Source organism: Oryzias latipes, chromosome 21, assembly GCF_002234675.1.
Source record: "Oryzias latipes chromosome 21, ASM223467v1".
In the NCBI taxonomy this organism is placed as follows: Eukaryota; Metazoa; Chordata; class Actinopteri; order Beloniformes; family Adrianichthyidae; genus Oryzias; species Oryzias latipes.
The window spans coordinates 9,090,205-9,099,680 of NC_019879.2; the positions used below are offsets into that span (position 1 = coordinate 9,090,205).

At 43.1% G+C, this 9,476-nt stretch overlaps 1 long non-coding RNA gene across 1 annotated transcript; it reads right to left on the reverse strand.

The window, feature by feature from the left end:
* Nucleotides 1-5,603: 5,603 nt before the first annotated feature.
* Nucleotides 5,604-6,031, reverse strand: LOC110017453. Its single transcript, XR_002292860.1, has 2 exons — nt 5,981-6,031; nt 5,604-5,905 (listed from the first exon to the last, which is right to left on the reverse strand). It is a non-coding gene; the product is annotated as an uncharacterized LOC110017453 (long non-coding RNA).
* Nucleotides 6,032-9,476: the final 3,445 nt, after the last annotated feature.

Consider the following 9,476-nt stretch of genomic DNA (forward strand, 5'->3'; position numbering starts at 1 on the left):
AGAATTTGCTGGAATTGCATTAATTTCATAAAACTCCATCATAAAAGAGTTAAAGAGTCAATAGACGTTGGATACATTTATTTGATGGATTGGTTCAAATGAAGTGTACTTAGCACCATAAACCATCCAATCTGAAATTATTTATTTACACAGGTAACTACTCTTTGTCACAAACACAGACATGACCCAAACTTTCCCTACAAAGCAGCTTTGAGGGGAAATCCAGCATCTGAATGTGGTTTGTTCTTTAAGTTGTCGTCTAACAGTTGGAACAAAGTCTCTGTATTTACATTGCACTTTGTATTTTTACACTGTGTAAAAATAGACTGCATCCACTGCTGGCTGGTGTAAAAATCAGTTGGGAACAAAAAAAAACTCTTTAGAACCAAGAAGCCCAAAGTTATCCTACTCCTTTTAAGAATTGTAGCAGGGAAACTAAATACTGAACAGACACATGATTAGCCATCCCCCTATGATCTGTTTTGGTTGTAACAAGTAGAGATTTCCTGTTATCAGCAGTTCTGATTGCGCTCTAGAGGAAAAACACCAAACTGAAAAGCTGTTATTTCAGGGGTTGAGTGGGTCTTGATGGTTTTGATGATTAACTCTGTTATAGAATTCCGTTGAAAATGGTGGTGATGCTATGACCTAAAGAGGTGTCAAGACAGCAAAACATTAGTTTAAATCACTGACTTTGGTTTAGTTTCTCCAACAGATAGCTAAACAAGACTTTTTTTTGCATCATACAACCTGACTAAAGGACCGCAACATTTAAAAAAGTAGCGTCACAGGTTGTAGGACAGAGCCTGAACACTGGCCTCAATTGTTTGTCTCTTTTCTCCCAGCCCAGAAGCAGTTTATAGTTTTCACCGTACACATGCACACACCCAGGCAAACAAATCATTCACATTTCATGTTTTTTTTTATTCTAAAGGTTGACACTTGGTTTTAAACAGAATCTTACTCAAGTTTCCCTCCACAAACAGCCAAACCAGAGCATTATACATCAGCATACATAAACACAGGAAACAGGAAGTGACTTCAAGTCGTAATTTCTTTTTGCTTTGTTTCGTCTTTCTGTCAAATTGATTTTGTTTCAAACTTATTTATGTATTTAATTTGTTACTATCTTTTTTTGTTAAATACCTGTTATTTTGGAGTTATGTTCAAGAACCATCCAAGTTACAAGGCAGAAATTTGTTTTAAAGAAGTGTTCGGTTAATCGGCCTGTGGGAGGGCCTACGCCTTTATAAAGGGTGAAGAGGAGAATAATACCCCAAATTCATAAAATAAAATACATGAAACACCATCAAAGGACCATACAACTCTCATGCTGGGTCAAGAGCCAGTAAAAAAAATGTTTTTTGAAACGATTCAAATCATCGCCTGTAGGGGCTGTACCACTAATTTAAAGACCCGCTCCGATGAAAATGTTTGCTTTTGGTGTTTTTAACATGTTCTTATATATATATATATATATTTATATTTATTTATTTATTTATTTATACTGGAGGACATATATAAAGAAAATTCAGATTCAAAGTGCATTTCTGAGTATGTCTTGATTCAAATCGCTCTGCTTCATTCAGATGATTCCACCTGTGGACGACTAGATTAGTTTTCCTGGTTTAGTTTGCTCTGGCTCAACACTAAGGCTTGATGACTCTGAAATTTTCTCGATATTTTTGTTGCACTGCTAATGTTAGGTTGGGGTTGTGAGGGGCTGTAAGCTAGAGGGAGAGCATGTAAACAGATGGATGATGGGAAAAGGGCGAGATTATTCCACAAATCAAAATCACTGTCTCAAAATATATCGTTATCTTTTTCTTCCATAACAAAGTTACAGGCTTTTTATGGACTCTTTTACAAACGCGTTCAGGGGACAAACACAGGTCTGATTATCTCTGGTGTCACCTACAAGCTTGTAAATAAGGGAAAAGATGCTCCTAATGAGTCAAAAGGATTGACTTTAGTGTAACCATAAGAACATTCAAAAACTGAACGATGAGATGGAAAAAAGAAACCCATAAATGTGCACAAATTTGAGCTCCAATAAAATCACAATTCACTAAAAAAATCATTGGCCCCCAAAGTTGTAATAAGTAGCAATAAAAAAATGTGACAACAGTTACCAAAATGTACTCATACTCTGGAGGTTTGAGTCATTTTGGAGCAAATCTTTAACCTTTTTAGCATTGAGCTCTTATTTTTGTCCAATGCCTACCTTGCTGTTGTTACTATTCAACCATAAAGAGTCGTCATTTGGGATTCGAGAACCCCCACCGCTACCACCAACAGAGAAAAATCTTACATTTAGAAAACATTTACACCCACTTTTTGTGCAGTAACTAAATGAAATAAATGTTGTTTAAAACAACATCCTGGTGATCACATTCATTGTAGGATGAGAAATTGCGCGTTGGACGATGGTAAATTTAAGAAACATGACTGTACAATATACAGGAATTCAACATTTGAAGCAAAATCAAATACAACAATTGTATCTTAAAGTCCCACTCCGATCTTCTTTTGGGCTATGTTAAAAGCCTTTTCCAGTGGTCTTTTATGATTACGACGTTTCTACCCAAAATCAAAAAAGTTGTGTCGCTTTCTAGGACATAGTTTCTGTAGAGGTAGGAGTTCATTGGAAATACCCATCATTCCCATCATTTATCCGTTTACATGCTCTCCTCCAAATTTACAGTCCTTCACACCCCCATCCTAACATTACCGGTGCAAAAAGAAATTCACAACATTTTAAATAAAGAAACACTCAGAAATGCAGTTTTAATCTTAATTTTCTTTATATATGTCCTCCATCATCACGCCACAAGAACATGTTAAAAACACCAAAATAGACAATTTTCCTCAGACCAGGTCTTTAATCTGTATTGAACGGTCAAAGTTTCTGTTGCAAAGAAATTTGGTTTGGTCAGAAAATGGCAAAACAAACCAATAACCTTCCTAAGAATGAGCACTAAGTGAAAATAATAATTTAAATATGAATATGCAAACTCAGTGACATCTCCATTCAGTAACGGATGCTTGGAATCCAACCTCCTGTCTCGTTCCTCCATCTCCTCCTAATGCAGCATTTCTCTTCATTGTCACGTGTGGCTTAAGTTACCTTGTGCACACTTTATATCACAGAAACCAGCTCGATACCTTAACCCTTGTGCTATCTTAGATGACCCCACCCTTCCATTGATGTGTTATTCCTACCATGACAAATGTGGATAAAGGTGGAAAGATTTCATGTAATCCATGGACACCAGTGAAGATCACAAATCATTGAAGAAAAAAGGTTCAGAGCACTGTCTAGTGGGTCTAGATGACCCAACTCCCAATGTTAAAATGACTAGGATAGCACAAAAGTGACAGGACCTAAGCAGACTTTGAAACCCAGCCCCTAGTGGTCATTTGAATAACTGCGATAGAGTTCTGTTCTCCCACCTAAAAAACTGTTTCCAAAAGATAAACAGTGAGAAATTCTTGGGGAACAAACTTTCATTTTAGATTGATTTCTATTACACAGCACAAAAAGAGGTTCTGTGACCTTGATCATGGTAGAACATCATAGCAGCAAAAGGCAAGTGGCAACCTTTACAGAAAGATGGAAAATAACAGAAACAGACTATATCTAGAGAAAAATTGCTTTCCATTTCAATTGAGCCCCTGTGGTAAGTGTGCCGAATGACTTTGTGTCAGAAGGAGAACTGATGCTGTTTTCTGTTAAATTGAATTCATAAGTAAAACTATGCACTGCACTCAAAGCATTTTCCCTTTGCTTTTAGAGCCAAAGCCTCTTTCACTCCTCCCAATATGGTCACGCTTCATTAATAAATCAACTTAATGGAACCTTTTTAGGCAATGATTTCAGCGATCGTTGTTTCATGTAGATGCATCTTTTTGGAACTCGGTTAGTATATTTTCATCCCAGCTTTTAAAATCGCTGATTCAAGAGCAGCGAGGACACTAAAAGTTGGACTAATAAATTTAAATTGATCAGTGTTGGAAATACTCAAGTAGACGCTCGATTAACAGCTCTTAAAGAGACCACTTTGACACCACATCCTGCCAAACTCATCGTAAGAAATGGCAAAAAAAAGTGATAAAAACATGTCAGAACGTTCTTTTCATAAAACATCAGCTTGTTGCAAAGGAAACTACGAATAAGAAGACCATTCTAATGTGAATCAAATTTTTCGTACATTATACAATCTTAAAAATGTTGCCACACGGGGGCTCAAGTATGAAGCCGGATAAAATACAGGGTTTTGTCAGGAAGGGCATCCGGCGTAAAAATCTCTGTCAAACCAAATGTGCGGATCGGTGAAAGCTGATTTGCTGAGGCGATCCTTGAAGGAGTATGCTAAAAAGTAAATAAAAACCAGGAAAAATGTTTTTGCTAGACCTGACCAGGATGAGCTCGAAATAGAAAACATAAAGTCAAACAAATGAACTTTGCTTCAAGACCCATAGCTTGAGTTTCAAGTCAGGTCTCGAGTCCTTGAAGTTGAGTCTCAAGTCTACTGTAGTCTCAAGGATTGACACAAAGCACTTTGTAGCAGCAGTCAAAGAGACACAAGTCAACATCATTTTTTAATGTAGCTATTGTATCTTTGCAAAAATATCCCCCCCAAAATTTTAAAGGGTAATTTATTTTGACTGAACACAAATTGCATAAAAGTATGACTGAGCATTAGGGCTACCATAAAATTAAAAAATATAACCAACTTTATATATAAAGCTGTAAAAGTATGATAAAAGTAAAAATTTTACAAGAATAAAGTTGTAAAATTATGATAAAAAAATCTGATTTTATGAAAATAAAGTAAAAAAAATTATGTTTTTTTTTTTTTAGAATTTTAGGAGGGTAAATTTGTATAATAAAAATTAAAAATCGCAAATTTTACAAGAAATAAGTGGTGAAAATTAGGAGAAAATACTTAGAATTGTACGAGTATAAAGACGTAAAATGATGAGAAAATGTTTTAGGATTTTACAAAAATAAAGTTGCATAATTAAGAGAAAAAACTTTGGTGGTAAAAATTTAGAGAAAAACTGAATTTTACGAGAAAAAAGTCGTAAAATCGTTACAAGAATTACATGCTGACTAAATCCGTCAATGCAGCCATTTAAAGTGACGTCATAAGGCTTTGGTTTATCATAGGATCCATGTCCCATAATGCATTTGCGCCTCTCCAACTATACTGCCAACGGTGTAAACGGTGCGCCCATCATGGGTCAAGAATCTCTATCACCAGTCTCTGAGTACCTCACTCAATGTAACCATTGAAATCCCTGCAGCTGGCCAACTCCAACCGTTTCTCTCTTCATGAAAAACACGATCTCTCCCAAATCTTTGGGACTTTTTTTCTGAAGAGGCTCAGGTTTTTCAATGTTCTTCTAATAAACAATACTGACTCTGTGTCGCTCATACTGAAACATGATGTTGGTCTTTTTTTGTTGTTGTTTCTATTTTTCTCAGTAAATGGCTTTTTTCCTCATAAATGAATTACTTTAATCTAGTAAATTTGTCATGACTCTAGCGAGGCTAACAGACCCAGACGCTGGAACCCGGAAGGAGGACAGGAGAAGAGTGAAAGTAGAAATGGATTTAATGTTTCAGGGAAATGCGCAGTCCTGTTGTGGCAGGGGATGGCGAGATCGACGACCCGTTTGCGATCTTGAAGACGAGTCTAGGAATCCTGTGACGGCTCCGGGCGAACCTTGGACGAGGCGGGTGATTCGGCTGTGGCCTGTGGCGTGGCTGGAGGTTCGGCTGTGGCTTGAGCTGAGGCCTGGAGTTCAGACGGCGTGCTGGAAGGAGGTAGGTTTTCTGGGGGTATCCTCCGCTTGGATGGAAGTAGATTTGGGCGTCCACTCGTGGGTTTAGATGATCCTGAAGACAAGACAAAGGTTCGTGAGGCGAGAGCAATAACATAGGGCGAGAAACTATGATGACCAGACTAAGCACCATCAGGGGCAACGAACTGGCGATGAATGATGATCCTGGAGCTCCTTAAGTAGGTCTGGCAGGGTGATGAGTAGAGTGGACGCAGCTGGGAGCAATCAGAGGCCAAGCAGAGAGGAGAGGGGGAGGAGTCCGCCAGAGGCACCATGACAGTACCCCCCCCTCAACGACCGCCTCCAGGCGGTCCAGGACGGCGATCAGGATGAGCCCGGAAAAAATCCTCAACGAGGGACGGGTCCAGAATGAGAGAGCGGGATATCCATGACCGCTCCTCAGGACCATAACCCTCCCAATCAACCAGGAACTGGTGCCCGCGACCCCGCCGCCGGATGTCCAGGACGCGGCTGACAGTGTAGGCAGGGGCGCCGTCGATGACCCGGGCGGGTGGTGGGGAAGCGGACGGCGGGCACAGAGGACTGTCCTGAACGGGCTTGATTTGAGAAACGTGAAACGAGGGGTGTACCTTGAGGGCTCGTGGGAGGCGTAGACGGACACAGGTGGGATTGATAATCCTCTCAATCGTGTAAGGACCAATGAAGCGAGGAGCCAGTTTCCGGGAGGTGGCCTGGATGGGGATATTTCGGGCGGAGAGCCATACCTTCTGTCCGGGCTGATAAACGGGTCCCACCACCCTGTGACGATTGGCGATGCGACAGTTGCTCTCCTTGGTGCGGAGGAGAGCCTCTGTGGTCTGGCGCCAGACTCGTTGACAACGCCGGAGGTGTTGTTGGACCGAGGGCACCGCCAAATCGAATTCCTGGGGCGGAAACAGAGGTGGTGAGTACCCGAGAGCAGCCTCAAACGGTGACACCCCAATAGCAGAAGATGCGTGAGTATTGTGGGCGTATTCGATCCATACTATATACTGGGACCAGTCCTCATTGTTTTGTGCCGCCAGGCAGCGCAAGGCTGCCTCCAGTTCCTGGTTGGCCCTCTCTGCCTGACCGTTGGACTGGGGGTGATAGCCGGAAGTGAGACTGACCGTGGCCCCCAGGGCGGAGCAAAAAGCCTTCCAGACTTGGGAGACAAACTGGGGACCACGGTCAGACACAATGTCCAAGGGGATGCCATGGTGACGGAACACCTGGTCTACCAGGACTTGAGTGGTTTCAGTGGCGGAAGGTAACTGGGCTAGAGGGACGAAATGAGCCATCTTGGAGAAACGGTCAATGATGGTGAGTATGACGGTGTTGCCCTGTGAGGGAGGCAACCCGGTGACAAAGTCCAAGGCGATGTGAGACCATGGCCGGCTGGGGGTGAGAAGTGGTTGTAACAGACCAGCAGGAGCAGAATTGGAGGTCTTGGAGCGGGCGCAGGTGGTACACGCCGCCACATATTCGCGGACGTCCTTATCCATAGACGGCCAATAGAACCTCCTACGGAGGAGATGGAGAGTGCGCTGGACGCCGCCATGGCAGGACAGCCGGGAGGAATGACCCCAGGAGATAACGTCCGCCCTGAGGGAGGTGGGAACATAAAGAGTGCCTTGAGGACATGGGGCATGACCAGGTTCCTCACCTTGGGCTTGGAGAACTCGATTTTCGATGTCCCAGGTGAGAGCCCCGATTATGCACGTGGAGGGGACTATGGTGTTGGTGATGGTGTTTTCTGTGTGCTGTACTTGCGGGATAATGCGTCTGGTTTGACGTTCCGGGTTCCTGGACGGTAGGTGATGGTGAACCGGAACCTGTCAAAAAACAGACACCACCGGGCCTGGCGGGAGTTGAGTCTCTTGGCGGTCCTAAGGTATGCGAGATTTTTATGGTCTGTCCAGACGATAAACGGGTGCTCCGCCCCCTCCAGCCAGTGCCGCCACTCCTCCAGGGCCAATTTTATAGCCAGAAGTTCACGATTTCCCACGTCGTAGTTTTGTTCCGCCGTCGATAGCTTCTTGGAAAAGAAAGCACAGGGTTTGAGTTTTCCAGACGTGAGTTCCTTCTGGGACAGGACGGCGCCGACCCCCGAATCCGAGGCGTCGACTTCCACGATGAATTGTCGTGAGGGATCCGGCTGAATGAGAATGGGAGCGGTGACAAATAGTTTCTTTAGACGGTCAAAGGCCTGTTGGGCTTCTGGGGTCCATTGAAATCTTTGATGGGTGGATGTGAGGCGAGTGAGGGGAGCAGCAATGCTACTATAGTTGCGGATAAAGCGTCTATAGAAATTAGCGAAACCCAGAAATTGTTGGAGTTTCTTGCGGTTGATAGGGGGTTCCCAGGCGGATACGGCCTCGATTTTGGAGGGATCTGGTTTAATACGGCCTGCTTCAATGATATAGCCCAAGAACTGTACAGAATTGACATGAAATTCGCATTTCTCCGCCTTAACAAACAGCTGGTTTTCTAAGAGACGAGTGAGGACTTGACGGACGTGTTGTTCATGCTGGGTGAGATTGTCAGAGTAAACGAGGATATCATCCAGATATACAAAAACGAAGCGATTAAGAAAATCCCTGAGGACGTCGTTGACCAGCCTTTGAAAGACTGCTGGGGCATTAGTCAACCCAAAAGGCATAACCAGATATTCGTAATGCCCTAGGGGTGTATTGAAAGCGGTCTTCCATTCATCCCCCTCCTTGACCCGAACCAGATGGTAGGCATTACGAAGGTCCAGTTTCGAGAAAACATGAGCTCCTTGGACGGAGTCGAAAACAGAGGAGATTAGAGGCAGAGAATATTTATCCTTTATAGTAATTAGGTTGAGTTCCCGGTAGTCAATGCAGGGGCGAAGAGATTTATCTTTCTTTTCAACAAAGAAAAAACCGGCCCCTACAGGGGATGACGAGGGACGAATGTGACCCAAGGCTAACGCTTCCTGAATATAGCTTTCCATCGATATTTTCTCTGGCCCAGATAGATTGTAAAGGTGACCCTTAGGTAGCGTAGAACCTGGTAGCAGCTTGATTTCACAATCATAGGGGCGATGGGAAGGTAGGGCGCTAGCCTTAGATTTGCAAAAAACGTCACGGAGATCATGATAACATGAGGGGATCTTATCCAGATTTATTTTACTGGGAGAGTCAACAGCGTGATGAAGCGTGGAAGGTAAAGCAGACGAGAGACAGTTAGCAGAACAATAAGGACTCCAGTTAATGATGTGTCCCAAACTCCAGTTAAATTGCGGGTTATGCAGTTTTAACCAAGAGTAACCTAGTACTATGGGGGTCTGAGTAGATTGAGTAATGAAGAATTGTATTACTTCCCTGTGGTTGCCAGAGGTGAGCAGTTGTACTGGTTTGGTTCGATGTGTAATCCTGGAGAGGTGCTGTCCTCCTAAGCCTGAGGCCTCGACAGGAGCTTCCAAAAGTTCTATGGGTAAACCAAGTTTAGATACCAGTCCATGATCAATCAGACTCTGTTCTGCTCCTGAGTCAATAAGGGCCCTAGAAGCATGAGTTTGCGTTTTCCAGCATAACCTGACAGGAATGTACAGGAAGCTTTGCTTCTCCTGAGAGTTGACGTTGCCCCCCCGCGACCTGTCCCTTAGCGGGGGGTTCGGA